The sequence below is a fragment of the Scyliorhinus canicula genome, chromosome 9 (assembly GCF_902713615.1).
Source record: "Scyliorhinus canicula chromosome 9, sScyCan1.1, whole genome shotgun sequence".
Taxonomy (NCBI): Eukaryota; Metazoa; Chordata; class Chondrichthyes; order Carcharhiniformes; family Scyliorhinidae; genus Scyliorhinus; species Scyliorhinus canicula.
Window position 1 is genome coordinate 66,719,449 of NC_052154.1, and position 16,814 is coordinate 66,736,262.

The 16,814-nt window shown below is 50.6% G+C and overlaps 1 protein-coding gene across 8 annotated transcripts in view; it reads left to right on the forward strand.

Moving 5' to 3' along the window:
- zdhhc1 (zinc finger DHHC-type containing 1) overlaps positions 1–16,814 on the forward strand; it is a 134,073-nt gene that overhangs the window by 14,610 nt on the left and 102,649 nt on the right. For 2 of the 8 annotated variants that reach the window (XM_038806821.1, XM_038806820.1), the window contains exons 2-3: positions 4,535–4,745; positions 13,822–14,067. The exons of 4 other annotated variants lie outside the window; for them this stretch is intronic. The gene's annotated coding sequence lies outside the window, so the exon portion shown is untranslated. The remainder of the gene's footprint in view (positions 1–4,534; positions 4,746–13,821; positions 14,068–16,814) is intronic. 2 more of the 8 variants (XM_038806819.1, XM_038806824.1) reach the window with 1 other exon arrangement.

Genomic DNA, 16,814 nt, shown 5'->3' on the forward strand with positions numbered 1-16,814 from the left:
CCCCACCCCTCAGCCCTTCCACCCCCCCACCCCTCTGCCCTTCCACCCCCCCACCCTCTGCCCTTCCACCCCCCCACCCTCTGCCCTTCCCCCCCCCCCCCCCCCTGCCCTTCCACCCCCCCACCCCCTGCCCTTCCACCCCCCCCACCCCCTGCCCTTCCACCCCCTGCCCTTCCACCCCCCCACCCCCTGCCCTTCCACCCCCCACCCCCTGCCCTTCCACCCCCCCGCCCCCTGCCCTTCCACCCCCCCACCCCCTGCCCTTCCACCCCCCCACCCCCTGCCCTTCCACCCCCCCACCCCCTGCCCTTCCACCCCCCCACCCCCTGCCCTTCCACCCCCCCCACCCCCTGCCCTTCCACCCCCCCTGCCCTTCCACCCCCCCTGCCCTTCCACCCCCCCCCCACCCCCTGCCCTTCCACCCCCCCCCCCCCCACCCCCTGCCCTTCCACCCCCCCCCCCACCCCCTGCCCTTCCACCCCCTGCCCTTCCACCCCCTGCCCTTCCACCCCCTGCCCTTCCACCCCCTGCCCTTCCACCCCCTGCCCTTCCACCCCCTGCCCTTCCACCCCCCCACCCCCTGCCCTTCCACCCCCCACCCCCTGCCCTTCCACCCCCACCCCCTGCCCTTCCACACCCACCCCCTGCCCTTCCACCCCCCCCACCCCTGCCCTTCCACCCCCCCCACCCCTGCCCTTCCACCCCCCCCACCCCTGCCCTTCCACCCCCCCCACCCCTGCCCTTCCACCCCCCCCACCCCTGCCCTTCCACCCCCCCCACCCCTGCCCTTCCACCCCCCCCACCCCCTGCCCTTCCACCCCCCCACCCCCTGCCCTTCCACCCCCCCACCCCCTGCCCTTCCACCCCCCACCCCCTGCCCTTCCACCCCCCCACCCTCAGCCCTTCCACCCCCCCACCCCTCAGCCCTTCCACCCCCCACCCTCTGCCCTTCCACCCCCCCACCCTCTGCCCTTCCACCCCCCCCACCCCCTGCCCTTCCACCCCCCCCCACCCCCTGCCCTTCCACCCCCCCCACCCCTGCCCTTCCACCCCCTGCCCTTCCACCCCCCCACCCCCTGCCCTTCCACCCCCTGCCCTTCCACCCCCCCCCACCCCCTGCCCTTCCACCCCCCCACCCCCTGCCCTTCCACCCCCCCACCCCCTGCCCTTCCACCCCCCCACCCCCTGCCCTTCCACCCCCCCACCCCCTGCCCTTCCACCCCCCCACCCCCTGCCCTTCCACCCCCCCACCCCCTGCCCTTCCACCCCCCCACCCCCTGCCCTTCCACCCCCCCACCCCCTGCCCTTCCACCCCCCCACCCCCTGCCCTTCCACCCCCCCACCCCCTGCCCTTCCACCCCCCCACCCCCTGCCCTTCCACCCCCCCACCCCCTGCCCTTCCACCCCCCCACCCCCTGCCCTTCCACCCCCCCACCCCCTGCCCTTCCACCCCCCACCCCCTGCCCTTCCACCCCCCCACCCCCTGCCCTTCCACCCCCCCACCCCCTGCCCTTCCACCCCCCCACCCCCTGCCCTTCCACCCCCCCACCCCCTGCCCTTCCACCCCCCCACCCCCTGCCCTTCCACCCCCCCACCCCCTGCCCTTCCACCCCCCCCACCCCCTGCCCTTCCACCCCCCCACCCCCTGCCCTTCCACCCCCCCACCCCCTGCCTTTCCACCCCCCCCCACCCCCTGCCCTTCCACCCCCCCACCCCCTGCCCTTCCACCCCCCCACCCCCTGCCCTTCCACCCCCCCACCCCCTGCCCTTCCACCCCCCCCACCCCCTGCCCTTCCCCCCCCCCACCCCCTGCCCTTCCACCCCCCCCCACCCCCTGCCCTTCCACCCCCCCCCCACCCCCTGCCCTTCCACCCCCCCACCCCCTGCCCTTCCACCCCCCCCACTCCCTGCCCTTCCACCCCCCCTCCACCCCCTGCCCTTCCACCCCCTGCCCTTCCACCCCCTGCCCATACACCCCCTGCCCATACACCCCCTGCCCATACACCCCCTGCCCATACACCCCCTGCCCATACACCCCCTGCCCATACACCCCCTGCCCATACACCCCCTGCCCATACACCCCCTGCCCATACACCCCCTGCCCATACACCCCCTGCCCATACACCCCCTGCCCATACACCCCCCCACCCCCTGCCCTTCCACCCCCCCCACCCCCATGCCCTTCCACCCCCCCCACCCCCTGCCCTTCCACCCCCCACCCCCTGCCCTTCCACCCCCCCCACCCCTGCCCTTCCACCCCCCCACCCCCTGCCCTTCCACCCCCCCCCACCCCCTGCCCTTCCACACCCCCCCACCCCCTGCCCTTCCACCCCCCCCCACCCCCTGCCCTTCCACCCCCCCACCCCCTGCCCTTCCACCCCCCCCACCCCCTGCCCTTCCACCCCCCCACCCCCTGCCCTTCCACCCCCCACCCCCTGCCCTTCCACCCCCCCACCCCCTGCCCTTCCACCCCCCCCACCCCCTGCCCTTCCACCCCCCCCCACCCCCTGCCCCTTCCACCCCCCCACCCCCTGCCCTTCCACCCCCCCCACCCCCTGCCCCTTCCACCCCCCCCACCCCCTGCCCTTCCCCCCCCCCACCCCCTGCCCTTGCCCCCCCACACCCTGCCCTTCCACCCCCCCACCCCCTGCCCTTCCACCCCCCCCCACACCCCCTGGCCCTTCCACCCCCACTCCGCCCTCCACCCCCTACCCTTCCACCCCCACTCCGCCCTCCCACCCCCACCCCGTCCCTGCCCTCCCACCCCCACCCCGTCCCTGCCCTCCTACCCCACCCTGTCCCTGCCCTCCCCACCCCACCCCACCCCGTCCTGCCCTCCCCACCACGTCCCTGCCCTCCCCACCCCGTCCCTACCCTCCCCACCCCATCCCTACCCTCCCCACCCCTCCCTGCCCCCCTGTCCAACCCCCACCCCCGTCCTTGCCCCCCCCCCCGTCCACCCCCACCCCGTCCTTGCCCCCCCGTCCTTGCCCCGCCACCCCCATGGCGTCCCTGCCCCCCCCCGTACACCCCCACGGTGTCCCCACTCCCCAATGCTGCCCCCACCCCCACGCTGCCCCTGCCCTCCCCACCCCTGCCCCCGCCGCCCACCCTCCCCACCCCTGCCCCCGCCCCTCACCCTCCCCACCCCTGCCCCCGCCCCCACCCTCCCCCCACGCTGCCCTGCCCCCCCACCCCCACCCCCCCATGCTGCCCTGCCCCCCCACGCTACCCTGCCCACCCACGCTACCCTGCCCACCCCCCACAGTGTCCCCACCCCCCCCCCCAGGCGACCCTGCCCCTGTGACCCCCCCAAGGTGTCCCTGCCCCCTGTGCCCACCCCCCCCCCCACGCTGGCGTCCCTGCCCCCCCTTCTCTCCTCTTCCGCCGTCCCACGCCTGTCTTCCTCTTCGGCCATCCCCCTGCCAGTCCTCCTCTTCGCCCGTCCCCCGCCAGTCTTCCTCTTCGGCCGTCCCCCGCCAGTCTTCCTCTTCGGCCGTCCCCCGCCAGTCCTCCTCTTCGGCCGTCCCCCTGCCAGTCCTCCTCTTCGGCCGTCCCCCTGCCAGTCCTCCTCTTCGCCCGTCCCCCTGCCAGTCCTCCTCTTTGCCCGTCCACCGCCAGTCCTCCTCTTCGCCCGTCCCCCGCCAGTCCTCCTCTTCGCCCGTCCCCCACCAGTCCTGCCCCTCATGAATTTAAATATCTCATGTGGCATGTGTGTAATTGTTGGTGTACGATAAAGTGTGATTTGTGTTAGAAGGGGATGAAGGGAGTGTGCCGCGATATACTGCTGTTGGGTGTTAAACAACTTGCATCTATACACTGCCTTTAACGCAGGAACATTTAAGGTCCTTAGAGGCGTTACCATAGAATTCCGACAATGCAGAAGGAGGCCATTTGGCCATCCTGTCTGCACCATGTGTTATGACCAAAACTGGATTGTGATCCGATGAAAGATTGGGAGGGGTGTGACCAAAAGCTTGCCAAAGAGTTGGTGGATCTGGAAAGAGGAGAGTTGGAAAGAGACCTGAGGAGCTCAGGGAGGTATTGACCGATGCCTTGGCCGATGATATGGTTGACAATGATTTGTATGAGGTGCACGAGTAACCTACTAATGTGAGCTGAGATCTCTTAAGCCTGTACTTGCGTTACAGCTGTAGCTCACCTAGGTTCTGTGTTGAGACGTAAGTTTATAGTTTAAACATGGAGTCAGGGCTTGATTTGATTCTGGAGGGATACCGAGTGCAACATTTTCCTCCTGTTTGCCCTGAAGTTGGGTTGGATTGTAGGTTTGGATTTACACGATGGGTTAAATGTTTTGAGTAATGAGATAACTTGCCCACATATGTATAACTTTAAACATTTTAGCACTTTCACTCAAATGTACTTAGTATGAGTTTTGTGTCATGGTTTTATCAATTAAAACCGTGAAGAGTATCCATTACAACATATATGTCAAAGTCTTTAACATCAAACTGATGAATCATTTGGGAAATAGAGAGCGGAATCTTTCAACCGTGCTTATATTTAATTTCAGATCCAGGTTATCTCATAACTACCCTCTAAAATAGCCAAACAAGTCACTCGGCTGTATTCAAGAAGGCAACTCAACAGTACTTCCTCAAGAGCAATTGGGGATAGACAACAAATGTTGGCTTCTCCAGTGACAGGCAGATCCTCTGAATAGTTTTTTAAAAAATCTAGAGCATTTCACTTTGCTTGCGGGAGGGAGTTTATTACTGTATCTGGTAAGAGAACTAACATCCTTATTCCATTGAGAAAATGGTTAGAATTTACCAAGACTATGTTGCCTTATGAAAGATTGCTACTCAACTGCATTGATACACTTTTATTGTTTTTTTTAATGAGAATTCTCTTGCTGCCTACTCAGTATTGTGGATGACTGTCAATCGATGTACCTCAAAGACAAAGTCGGCAAAAACAAGCTCTTCAGCATTATATTATAAAATTAGCAATTTGATTTGATGGCATAATATCAAATTATTGCAAGTTTATAAATAGACAACACAAAATAAAAAGGAAAGTGTAAGCATTTTCACAGCACTAGTAGATCATGTAGCACGGCAGCATGGTAGCATTGTGGATAGCACAATTGCTTCACAGCTCCAGGGTCCCAGGTTCGATACCCGGCTTGGGTTTCCTCCGGGTGCTCCGGTTTCCTCCCACAGTCCAAAGATGTGCAGGTTAGGTGGATTAGCCATGATAAATTGCCCTTGGTGTCCAAAATTGCACTTAGTGTCGGGTGGGGTTACTGGGTTATGGGGATAGGATGGGAGTGTGGGCTTAGGTAGGATGCTATTTCCAAGAGCTGGTGCAGACTCGATGGGCCGAATGGCCTCCTTCTGCACTGTAAAATCTATGATCATGACGGTAGTGCTGAATTTTGCAGCATGATTCCTATCCCCTAATTTGCATGAGCCACTGATTTGAAAAGTTCAGTCAGTTTGGAAACTGCAAAATTCAGTTCCTGAAGGGCTGCAAAGGAGGCTTTGTGGCGCACTGTTAGCGCCTTGCTGCTGGACTAGAAGCTCCAAGTTCGAGTCCAATATCAGGGCTTGTTAGCTATGGAAGGAGCATTTAACCCGGTTCAACGTGCTGATAATCAGCTCAGGAATCCTTCCACCACTTACCCTTTTAGGGAACAGTGGGTGTAAAAAATTCTGTGAGTGAAGTAATGCTGAAATAAAGGGCTGCAGCTCACTATTGAAGGGAGGTTGCTACAAAGTGGATTTATTGCCCACAAAGGTATAGCAGACATCTATAACAGAATAAAAATGTATCGTTGTCAATTCATGATCTGCAAAGAAATTCCGCACTTGTGTTCATAAAAAATACGCACCAGTACCAGCTACATTGAGCATGCAATCGATGCATGTTTTGCTTTGGTTTGAAAGAAGATAACAGTGCACAAAAATGCATTTTAGAAATGAAAAGACCCAGAATTATTTTGTGTACAGTCACCCAGATTGTAGGTCACAGATTGAAGATTCCTCTCTGGTTTGGCAGCTACTTTGAGAGTTGTTGAGAAAGTAATTGGACAGTTTAGGATTACTGTAGAGTCGTTGAATCCTATATAGCTCTTAAGTATCTCTTTTTCCTTATTAGTTGCTATCTATTTACCCCACCACATCATTTCGACATTTGTTTGATCACTGTGATATCACTGTAATTTGTCTGCTGTTCAATGTTTTATTTATCAAAGTGAACCAATTTATTAAATAACGTTTGTTTATATTCGCACTTAAAGACTGAATGGCAATCTAGGTGTGCCATATGGTTATCCAGTACCCAATCAGCATTACTAAACCGGGTTTGCTGTTGATGAATCCAGGCATGTTGGCAAAACTCAAAGGAAAGAAGCACACTTGAAGTTTGGGGAGTTGAGACTTGTCCATGACAGGAGTTTGAAACACAAAGCTGATATTTATATGTTGCTGCTTTATTTGCTGAGCATTTCCAATATTTTCCATTTACACTTTGAACATCCACAGTACTTTGCCTTTGTTTAATCAGATAAATGCTTTTGAAAAAAAACCCAGACATGTGATAGTAATAAATGCTTGAAATATTTACTTGATGATCAGGTCAATCTTTTTAAAACACATCATTTAAATAAATAACTTGCATTTATATAGCACCTTTCATTACCTCCGAATGGCCCAAAATGCTTCATAGCCAATGAAGTACTTTTAAAGTTTAGTTACTGTTGGCAGACCGCACTGAGATTATTAAATAACCTATTTCAGTGAAGTTGTTTGCGGGTGAGGGATTAATATTGACCACTGGGAAATGCCCTGTGCTCTTCTTCGAATAGCAATGGGGTCTCTTAAATCCACATGAGAGAGCAAACGGAGTCTTGGTTTAATGTCACATTTGAATGAGGGCACGTGCAACAGTTCAACCATTCAATACTGCAGTGAGGGGTCAGTCAAAATTTTGTGCTCCAGGATGACTGGTGGATCATATCAAACAGCACGTCCTTTGGCTGTTCACAGTAAACAGAGTACCGACTACTTAACCAACCTAGGCTTCCAAAACTCGAAACATAATGGGCTTGATTCAACCGAATGGGAACAAAGTCTCATAACGAGTGCATTTAGCCATATGTTTCCCGGTGCTCGGAGTGGCAAGAAACATATGGCTATTCAGTACAACTCGCATTGTATAAAGGGCCTCAGTGAAGAATGCACGGCCGAGGCCGCACATAGCCCCGTTTTGTGCACTTGGGAGCTCCGCTCGCTGGAACTCCCTAGTGCAGTGAGATATCGGGATGCCATTTTTAAATGGTGCCTCGATTTCTGAGGCCCCCAAAGCGATTCCTAACACTGCCAATGTGCAATACTGGCACTGCCAGGTGGCACCAGCATGCCCAAAGGGCATGCAGCTGGGGGCCTCTGATTCCTTGGGAGATCCCCACGAGTGCTGCTCCGTTTGATCCCTGTTTTGGGGGACTAGTACTGAACAGTGCTCGCTCGAGGTCTCTGTGACAAAGGGGATGAATCCCAAAGCCTCAGGTACCTCAGGAATCTGCACATTAGTGCGAGAATAATTGTCTCGCTCTAGTATGCAGATTTGCCATCGCAACGTCTGCAAGCCAGGTAGATCCCGGGAGTGGGGTCTCCCGGCTTTTATCAAAGTCCCATAGCGAGCGCGTTTAGCCACATGTTTCCCGACGCTCAGGGCGCCAAGGAACATATGGCTATTCAACGTAACTCACAAGTATAAGGGGCCTCAGCAGAGAATATAGTGTGCCATGGCGAGTTGCTTTTGGGGCGCAGCATGGCCATTGGATCATGCCCAATGTCTAACATTCGATGTGATTGTGCGATTAGGCAACACTTGCTGAACAATCCCAACTGTGCATTAACAACCAATTAAAGATTATCAGGAGAGCTCGCGATGTAGTTCACTTATGCTTGCTAGAAGCAGGAACCTGTCTGTGCGATTAGGTAACACTTGCTGAACAATCTCACATGTGCTCAGAAGGTCAGCATGGTAGGATAGTGGGTAGCGCTGTTGCTTCACAGCTCCAGGGTCCCAGGTTCGATTCCCGGCTTGGGTCACTGTCTGTGCGGAGTCTGCACGTTCTCCCCGTGTTTTCGTGGGTTTCCTCCCACAAGCCCAGAAAGACGTGCTGTTATGTGAATTGGACATTCTTAATTCTCCCTCTGTGTACCTGAACAGACGCCGGAATGTGGCGATTAGGGGCTTTTCACAGTAACTTCATTGCAGTGTTAATGTAAGCCTACTTGTGACAATAAAGATGATTATTTTTATTACATTAACAACCAATTTAAGATTATTAGTAGAGCTCACAGTGTAGTTCACTTGTGCTTGCTAGAAGCAGGAACCTGTCCTCTTGAGGCAAAATAAATTTATGTCCAGACATTGCGTCATTTTGAATAAACAAAATCTTAGGGGACAATATACCCCTGGGGCATTTGCCATGGCAATGTCTTGACTAACCAGAGCCAACTTGTCAACCAATATCTAGTGCAGTATAAATTGTTGCTCCCTTTGAAATTTGGCATTCGAGCATCTATCCTGATGAAAGCAAGACGAAAAGCTTCGGCAGCTTATATCTTTTTCTGCAATAATAAATTTGTCAAACATGATCGGCACAGTGGTTAGCACTGCTGCCTCACAGCGCCAGGGACCCGGATTCAATTCCGGCATTGGGTGACTCTGTGGAGTATGCACTTTCTCTCCGTGTCTGTGTGGGTTTCCTCCAGGTGCTCTGGTTTCCTCTCACAGTTTAGATGGATTGATCATGCTAAATTGGCCCTTAATGTCCAAAAGGTTAGGTGGGGGTTACTGGGTTATGGGGATAGTGTGGCGGCGTGGACCTAGGTAGGGTGCTCTTTCCAAGGGTCGGTGCAAACTCGATGGGCCAAATGGCCTCCTTCACTATAGGGATTCTATGATCTCACTTTGTAAAACCGTGTTGACTGATCATATTATGATTTTCTATGCCCAATAATAATGATTGTCATAAACTCCCTGAGTCAATATATAATGGCTTCAATAACAACGCAAAACCAAAATATGGCAGGTACTGGAAATCTGAAATGAAAAACAAAAGATGTTGAACATATTCAGCAAGTCAGGCAGAATTTGTGGAGAGAAGCAGGAGTAATGTTTCAGATCAAGGTGACCTTTTATCAGAACATCACACCAAATATTTTGAACCTTGAATGTTCTCCCAACTTTAATACCATTGCCGTTGTTGTCCTTAAAGACGAGTGCAAAAGATCCATCTTTGAGAGTCCGCTTACTGATTCCTTCTCGTTTATAATTCCCTTTTAATTTTTTCTTCACTTATGATCACAAACAGTGGCTGAAATATCATTGTAATGCGAGATTAGTCTTTTTTTTCCTTTTTGTTTGAAAGTTAGGACTTGGTATTAACCCATTTAAAGTCCAACCACTAGCACTAAATTTAAAATGGTGCCCATGTCGCGAATGTTGTTTAGAACCAGATATCTGTCCTGTCTTTCTTATTTTGTAGGTGGCTTGTTGAGTTGCATATGAACTGATTGGAGATTCCATCTTAAAGGGTCGTGAAGCAGTTATATACACTCTGAGAGGGCACGTTTGAGTTGCCCATAGTTAAATGGAAAGCAGCCTTGTCTTGATTCAGAAGGTCGTCAGTTCAAATTCCATCCCAGAACATAAAAGGTTTACGCTGCCACTGGTGCTATACTCCGCACTGGGAGCTCTACACCATTACATGTCTTGGGTGAGACCTTAAGCCAAGACTCCATCTGCTCTCTCAGGTGGACATAAAAGCTTCCCTAGCACTATTTTGAAGAAGAGCAAAGGAATTATAAATGGGTTGCTGGGTAATATTTATCCCTCAATTAACATCACAAAAACAGAGTATTTGGTAATTATCACATTGCTATTTGTATACAAATTGGCTGCTGTGTTTCTTATGTTTCAACAATGACTCCACTTCCAAACTGCTTTATTATTTTGGACATTATCATGAAATGCACATTACAAATGCAAGTTTTTAAAAGTGGGACTTGTGCCAAATATAGGCCAGATTTGACAGAAGTGCAGGTTACCTTCTCTGAAGAATATCACAAGGTCATTCGTTTTTCTGATGTTAGCTTACAAGTTTACAGCTTTATTATTGAATTTAGCTTTTACAACTTGTCATGATATACTAGCACAGAATCATAAGCAGATAGCATAGAAGGGTACTCAGCGACCAGTCCCTCAGCAACTGAGCAATGTTCCCTTTAAAATTTCCTTTTTTGACATACGTGGCTGTGTAAGTGTGGTATTTATCATGAAACAAGACCTCCGTGGTACCTTCCCAGGCTGATGCACTTTCCACAACTTAGCAGAAATGTTGATACTGAGATCTCAATTCTCTGCATTATTTACAATGCGTTGGTCAAATGCAGCATTCTAAAACACTTGATAAATGATTTAGAGGAGGGTGTTGAGGTCAAAAATCACGAATTTGCAGATGATACTAAGCTGGGGAGAATAGTGAATTGTGAAGATGATGCTGAGTGACTTCAGAGGGACATTGACAAATTGGCCAAATGGGCAAACATCTGGCAGATGAACTTCAGTGCAGCAAAATGTGAGGTAATGCATTTTGGTTGAAGAAGCATGCGAGGCAATATAGGCTCAATGGTGCAACTTTGAGAGGAATACAGGAGCATTCAAGTGCATTATTCTCTGAAGGTGGCCAAGCAAGTTGAAACAGTTGTTAAGAAGGCTTTTAGGGTCCTTGGATTTATAATAGAGGCATAGAGTATAAAAGCAAGGAAGTGATGCTACACCTCTACAAATCATTGTTCACCACATTTGGAGTATTGTGTTCAGTTCTGAGCATCTTATTTAAGAAAGAATGTTAAAGCCCTGGAGAGAGTGCAGAGGAGATATACTGGAATGATTCCAGGAATGAGGAATGTTAAATACAAGGAAAGATTGGAGAAATTGGGCTTGTTCTCCTTGGTGCAGAGAAGATTAAGAGGTGACCTTATTGAAATGTTCAAAATTCTGAACAATTTTAACAAAGAAGGATATTCTGTTTCCACTAGTTGGCATGTCAGCAACGAGGAATCACAATTTCAAGATGGTCAGCAACAACATTAGGAGTGAGACGAGGAGAAGCACTTTACTCAGGGTTGTTGGGATTTGGAATGCGTTGCCTGGGAGAGTGGTGGAGGCAGATTCCATAGGAGGTTTCAAAATAGAGCTGAATACATATTTGAAAGGGATTAATTTAGAGGGCTATGGAGATAGGGCTGGAGAATGGGACTAGCTGCGTAGCTTTTTTGGGAGCTGGTGCGGACACAATGGGGCGAATGGCCCTGAAAGGAAGCATTGTCAAGCAAAAATGGAGGTAGAGGTTTGGTGTCTATCCCAGAGAGCACTAGAAAGCTTGAGTCAGGTGATAATGATATGACAGGCAAGGCCGAAGGTAGCAATGTTACAGAAGTGGATATTTTGTCACGGAGTGGACATGGAATCAAATATAATACCCAAGCACAAATCTGGGTTAAACTGCGGCAGTGGCCAGTGAGGAAGGTGGAAATGTCGGTGAGGGCAAGGGGCATGTGGTATGAGCCATAGGTAATGACTTTGATCTTTGCTTAGTACCATTTCAGCTCAATGGCAGCATTCAAGAAGCTTGCGCTATCCAAGACAGGGCAGTTTGATGGGTACCTCTGTCCTGAAACCTATCCATCCCCTCCATTTGTAGCACACTGTAACTGTGGTGTGATTTTTACTAGTTGAGTGAGTGGGCAAATTAATGGCAGATGCAGCATAATTTGGATCAATGTGAGGTTATTCACTTTAGTAGCAAAAATGAGAAGGCAGACTATTATCTGAATGGCCATAAATTAGGAGAGGCGGATGTGCAACGAGATCTGGATGTCCTCGTACATCAATCGCTGAATGTAAGCATGCAGGTGCAGCAGGCAGTAAAGAAAGCAAATGGTATGTTGCCCTTCATTCCAAGAGGATTAGAGTACAGGAGCAGGGATGTCTTGCTGCAATTATACAGCTACTTGTGAGACCTTGGAATACTGTGTGCCGTTTTGGTCTCCTTATCTGAGGAAGGATGTTCTTGCTTTAGAAGGAGTGCAACGGAAATTTACCAGACTGATTCCTGGAATTCAGGACAGACGTATGAGGAAAGATTGAGTCGGTTAGGATTGTATTCGCTGGAGTTTTGAAGAATGGGGGATCTTATAGAAACTTATAAAATTTAACAGGACTAAACAGGGTAGATGCAAGAATGATATTTCCAATGGTGGGTCTGTCCCGAACCAGGGGTAGCCCATTTATGAAAAAGATGAGAAATTTCTTCGCCCAGACAGTGGTGACCCTGTGAAATTCATTACTACAGAAAGCAGTTGAGGGCAAAACATTGTATGTTTTCAAGAAGCAGTTCAATATATGTTTTCAAGAAGCAGTTCAATATAGCACTTGGGGCAAAGTGGATCAAAGGATATGGGGGGTGGGGGAAAGGCAGGATTAGACGATTGAGTTGGATGATCAGCCATGATAATGGATGGTGGAGGAGACTGGAAGGGCCAAATGGCCTCATCTTGCTCCTATTTTTATGAATCTCCTACAAGTATACTGCTGAAAGTCGCTAAATGTTCTTGATAACATCTCTATACGCTGCAACCTGTGCCACCAAGTAAAGCAATATCTTCAGAACTACTCCAAGCCCAAGTCAAATATTATACCTTCATCATTAGAAACATACATACATCAGCCATTCATTATGATCATGGCTAATCATCGTGTTCAATACCCTGATCTCATCTTCCCTACCATATCTCTTGATCTCTTTAGCCCCTAGAGCTATATCTAATTCCTTCTTGAAATGTTTTCGCCTCAACTACTTTTTATGGTTGTGAATTCCACAGATTCACCATTCTCTGGATGAAGAAATTTCTCTTCACCTCAGTTCTAAAAGGTTTGTCCTCAAACTATGACCCTTAATTCTGGACTCCCTCACCATTGGGGAACATTCTTTCTAAATCTACCCTGTCTAATGCTGTTAGAATTTTATAAATTTTGATGAGATCACCCCTGACTCTTCTAAACTCCAATGAATATAATCCTAACCGATCTGGTCTCTCCTCATATGGCAGATTTCCATCCCAGGGATCAGCCTGGTAAACCTTTGCTACACTCCCTCCACAGCAAAAACGTCCTTCCTCAGAGAAGGACACCAAAACTGCACACAATACTCCAGGTGTTGCCTCACCAATACCCTATACAATTGTAGTAAAACATCCCTATTCCAATACGCAAATCCTCTCGCTGTGAAGGGCAATACTGTATACCATTTGCCTTATTTACTGCCTGCTGTACCTGCGTGCTTACTTTCAGAGACTAATGCATGAGGACACCAAGGTATCCATCTCTCTCAATTTACACCCATTGAAATAATAATCTGCCTTCCTATTTTTGCTACCAAAGTGGATAACCTTACGATTATCCACGTTATAATGCATCTCCATGCATGTGCCCACTCACTCGGCCTGTCCAAATCCTGCTGAAGAATCTTTGCATCCTCCTCACCATTCACATTAGTTCAATAATTCTGAAATTTTGGGAGCACTGTCAGCAGCAGTTCAACAAGAGCAGCAAGCACCTCGGCCAATAGTGATGTACTAAATTTGGTCTTGTGTGCAATGCCAGATCTCAAAGGATATATTTTTTAACAAAGTTGATTTAAAATTAAAAATCGAAAGCTAAAGTCTTGCAACACAACAATTGAGTAACATTTTTCTTCCATCTGTTTGTCAAATTCAGTGTACAGGTTAAACCACACTAGACTAAATAGTTTGAAGAAGTTGTTGAATAACAATGAAAACCCTGAATGTATATCTGTAGAGATGGATGGAGAGTAGTTTTGCTGATTTAACTGTCTAGAGATCCACAACTCCTCATTGACAGTATCCTTGACAATGTTAGTAGTGGGAAACTCCATTGAGGAAAATTATCAACAGACTGAAACAAACCCAAGAATGTTGAAAGTTATAAATCAGAAATATTTAGGTAAGTGTCATTTTTAATAGAACTATAACATTTTAAGGCATCAAGTCATATAGACATAACTACTATTGCAGATTTATGTATTTACAAGTTTAAAAATTACCATTTTATTTAAATAATCAACTTGATTTTTTAAGAATTCACACTGAGTTCATTTGAGAAACACGATATTTATAATTTTTGGTGTAATGTGTGTATCCTGCTTCACTAATGATAATGACATTGTGTTTATTGTTTTCCATTCATATTCATCTAACATTTTACTTAGCAAATACTTACGTTTGAGATCATTTATACCAGCAAGCTTTGTGTTTTTCTGTGTAATAGTTTTTTAAAAATTGCTTTAAGAAGTCAGACATTAAAGAGTGTTGGTTGTCACTTCCGGTGGCGCCCTCGAGGAGGCAGGTCGCAGGTCGGATCGGTCCCGCCCGAGATGGGCAAACGGACCTTTGTCAACGGACTTTTTAGGGACCTGGCAGCCTGAATTGGTGGAGGAGACGACAGGGAAGAGGCTTTCTTCCCGGGGTATGGGCAGCTGGACCAGAAGCGGTCGAGTGGAGCGGCAAGGATCGAAGCGGGAGCAGCGGGGAACCCAGGCCGGGCGGCCAAGCATGGCGGACGGCGGGGACCGGGGAGCGGAGGCTCACTGGCCAAGGGAGGAGCAGATGGAGTTTTTCAAGAACTGCTTCGCCGAGCTGAGGAGGGACACGCTGGACCCGATGAGAGCGGTGATGGACCGAATGGTCGAGACACTGGCGGCCCAAGGGAAGGCGCTCAGGGAGGTCGAGGCGAAGCTCTCCAGTCAGGAGGGCACGGTAACGGAGCTGGAGCACGAGGTGGAGGAGCTGAACGCCCGTCAGAGGAGGATGCAGGAGCAACCTGAAGAGCTGGGGAACAGAGCCAGGAGGCAGAATTTACGAATCGTTGGCCTCCCCGAGGGCTGCGAGGGGTCGGATGTGGGCGCATACGTGACGGGTATGCTTGAGGCGCTGATGGGACCGGAGGCCTTCCCTCAACCCCTGGAGTTGGATGGGGCACATAGAGCCCCCGCAAGGAAGCCCAGGACGGGCGACCGACCGAGGGCCTTGGTGGTCCGCTTTCACCGGCTTGCTGACAGGGAACGTGTGCTGCGATGGGCCAAGGCGGAGAGGAGCAGCAGATGGGAGAACTGCGAGGTGCGCATTTACCAGGACTTGGGAACGGAGCTGGCCAAGAGGCGTGCAGGATTCATCAAGGTAAAGGCAGCCCTCTACAAAAAGGAGGTGAGGTTTGGAATGCTATATCCTGCAAAGCTTTGGGTTACGTTTGAGGAACTCCACTACTACTTTGAGACACCAGAACAGGTTTGGACCTTTATTAAAGACAAGAAGCTGGACTTGAACTAATGGGCACTTAGTTCTTTCAGTGCTGTACAGTGGCGGCGGCCTGTTAACTTAAAATTGCTCTGATTAGGACTTTTACTAAAAAAAAGAAGCTGGACTGGAACTAAAGGACTCGGGGCTTTCAGACATTTTGTGTGGCGGCGGTTTGTTAAACTATCCTGTACTGTAATGTTTTATCCAAGATTGTTTTCAGCCTGGACAGAGAGTGGGGGCTGGAGGGCGCACTGTTTAGGGTCCTTTGGGGGGATTGCAATGGGGGGGGGGGGGGGGGGGGGGGGCCTGTGCTTGGTACCTTTTGGTGCGAGATCGGGGCCTCTGATAGGGGGATGGGCTAGGGGCTAGTCACGGGACTTGAAAGGGCTCGGTGGGATACAATTAGGTTAATGGGTCCCTGGCGTGTGGGGAGAGGGCCTGAGCGCTGGGACGGGAGACAGGTAGGCGCCAAGGGCAGGGGTCAGTGTGACTAGCGTAGGTCAGGGGGCACCAGGGAGATCGGAGGGGGGGCGGGGCGGGCTAGGGCCAAGCGCAGGGCTGACCTGGTAGGTCAGGCCTGGGGGAGTAGGGGAGACCAGGCGGAGGGGGGCGGGGAGGGGGAAGAGGGTTAGGGCCACGTTAGTTTAGTTGAACACGTGTGGCATGGGCAAACAGAGCTGGCAGGGAAAGTGCCTTATGGAAGGATCTTTGGCTTCAACACTTATTAACATGTTTATTCTTTCCCACTGTTCGTTTTCACTATGTTAAGGCTCTTTGCACAGGGCCATTTTTCGCTCTGTAACTGTTACAAATTTGTGTTAAATAAAAAACTTCAAAAAAAAGTGTTGGTTGTGTGTTTAGTTGATGTTGTTTGAGACAAGTTATTTTCTCTCTGAATCTGTTCCCAAGGCAGAATTATGTATTTAGCGGGACAGTAATTTGATACCTTCAAACATGTTTTGACAGCAGCCGGAATGGCGTGGTTCAGAAACCTACAGTAACCATTGCCTCTTGGTGCAAACAAGAAGTTAGAGAGAAGAAATGCTGCTGCACAAGTCATGGGGAGCTTTTACATCACCTTTTGGGGAGTTGTGTCACTGACCTAAGTGTTAGGACCAAAAGAGATTGGATTGAGAGAGAGAAAGAAGCACAGGAAAAGTTTATAAAAAAAAAAGTAAACCTATTTTAAAAAGTAAACATAGGAGAGGTTATTGGGTTACGGGGATAGGGTGGAAGTGAGGGCTTAAGTGGGTCGGTGCAGACTCGATAGGCCGAATGGCCTCCTGCACTGTATATTCTATGTAATATTACATTTTACTTTTTAAAAAATCTCCTCCAATGATTAATACCTGAAGGAATCAGATTCCACATTCGTAAAAAGTAATTTTCAATGCC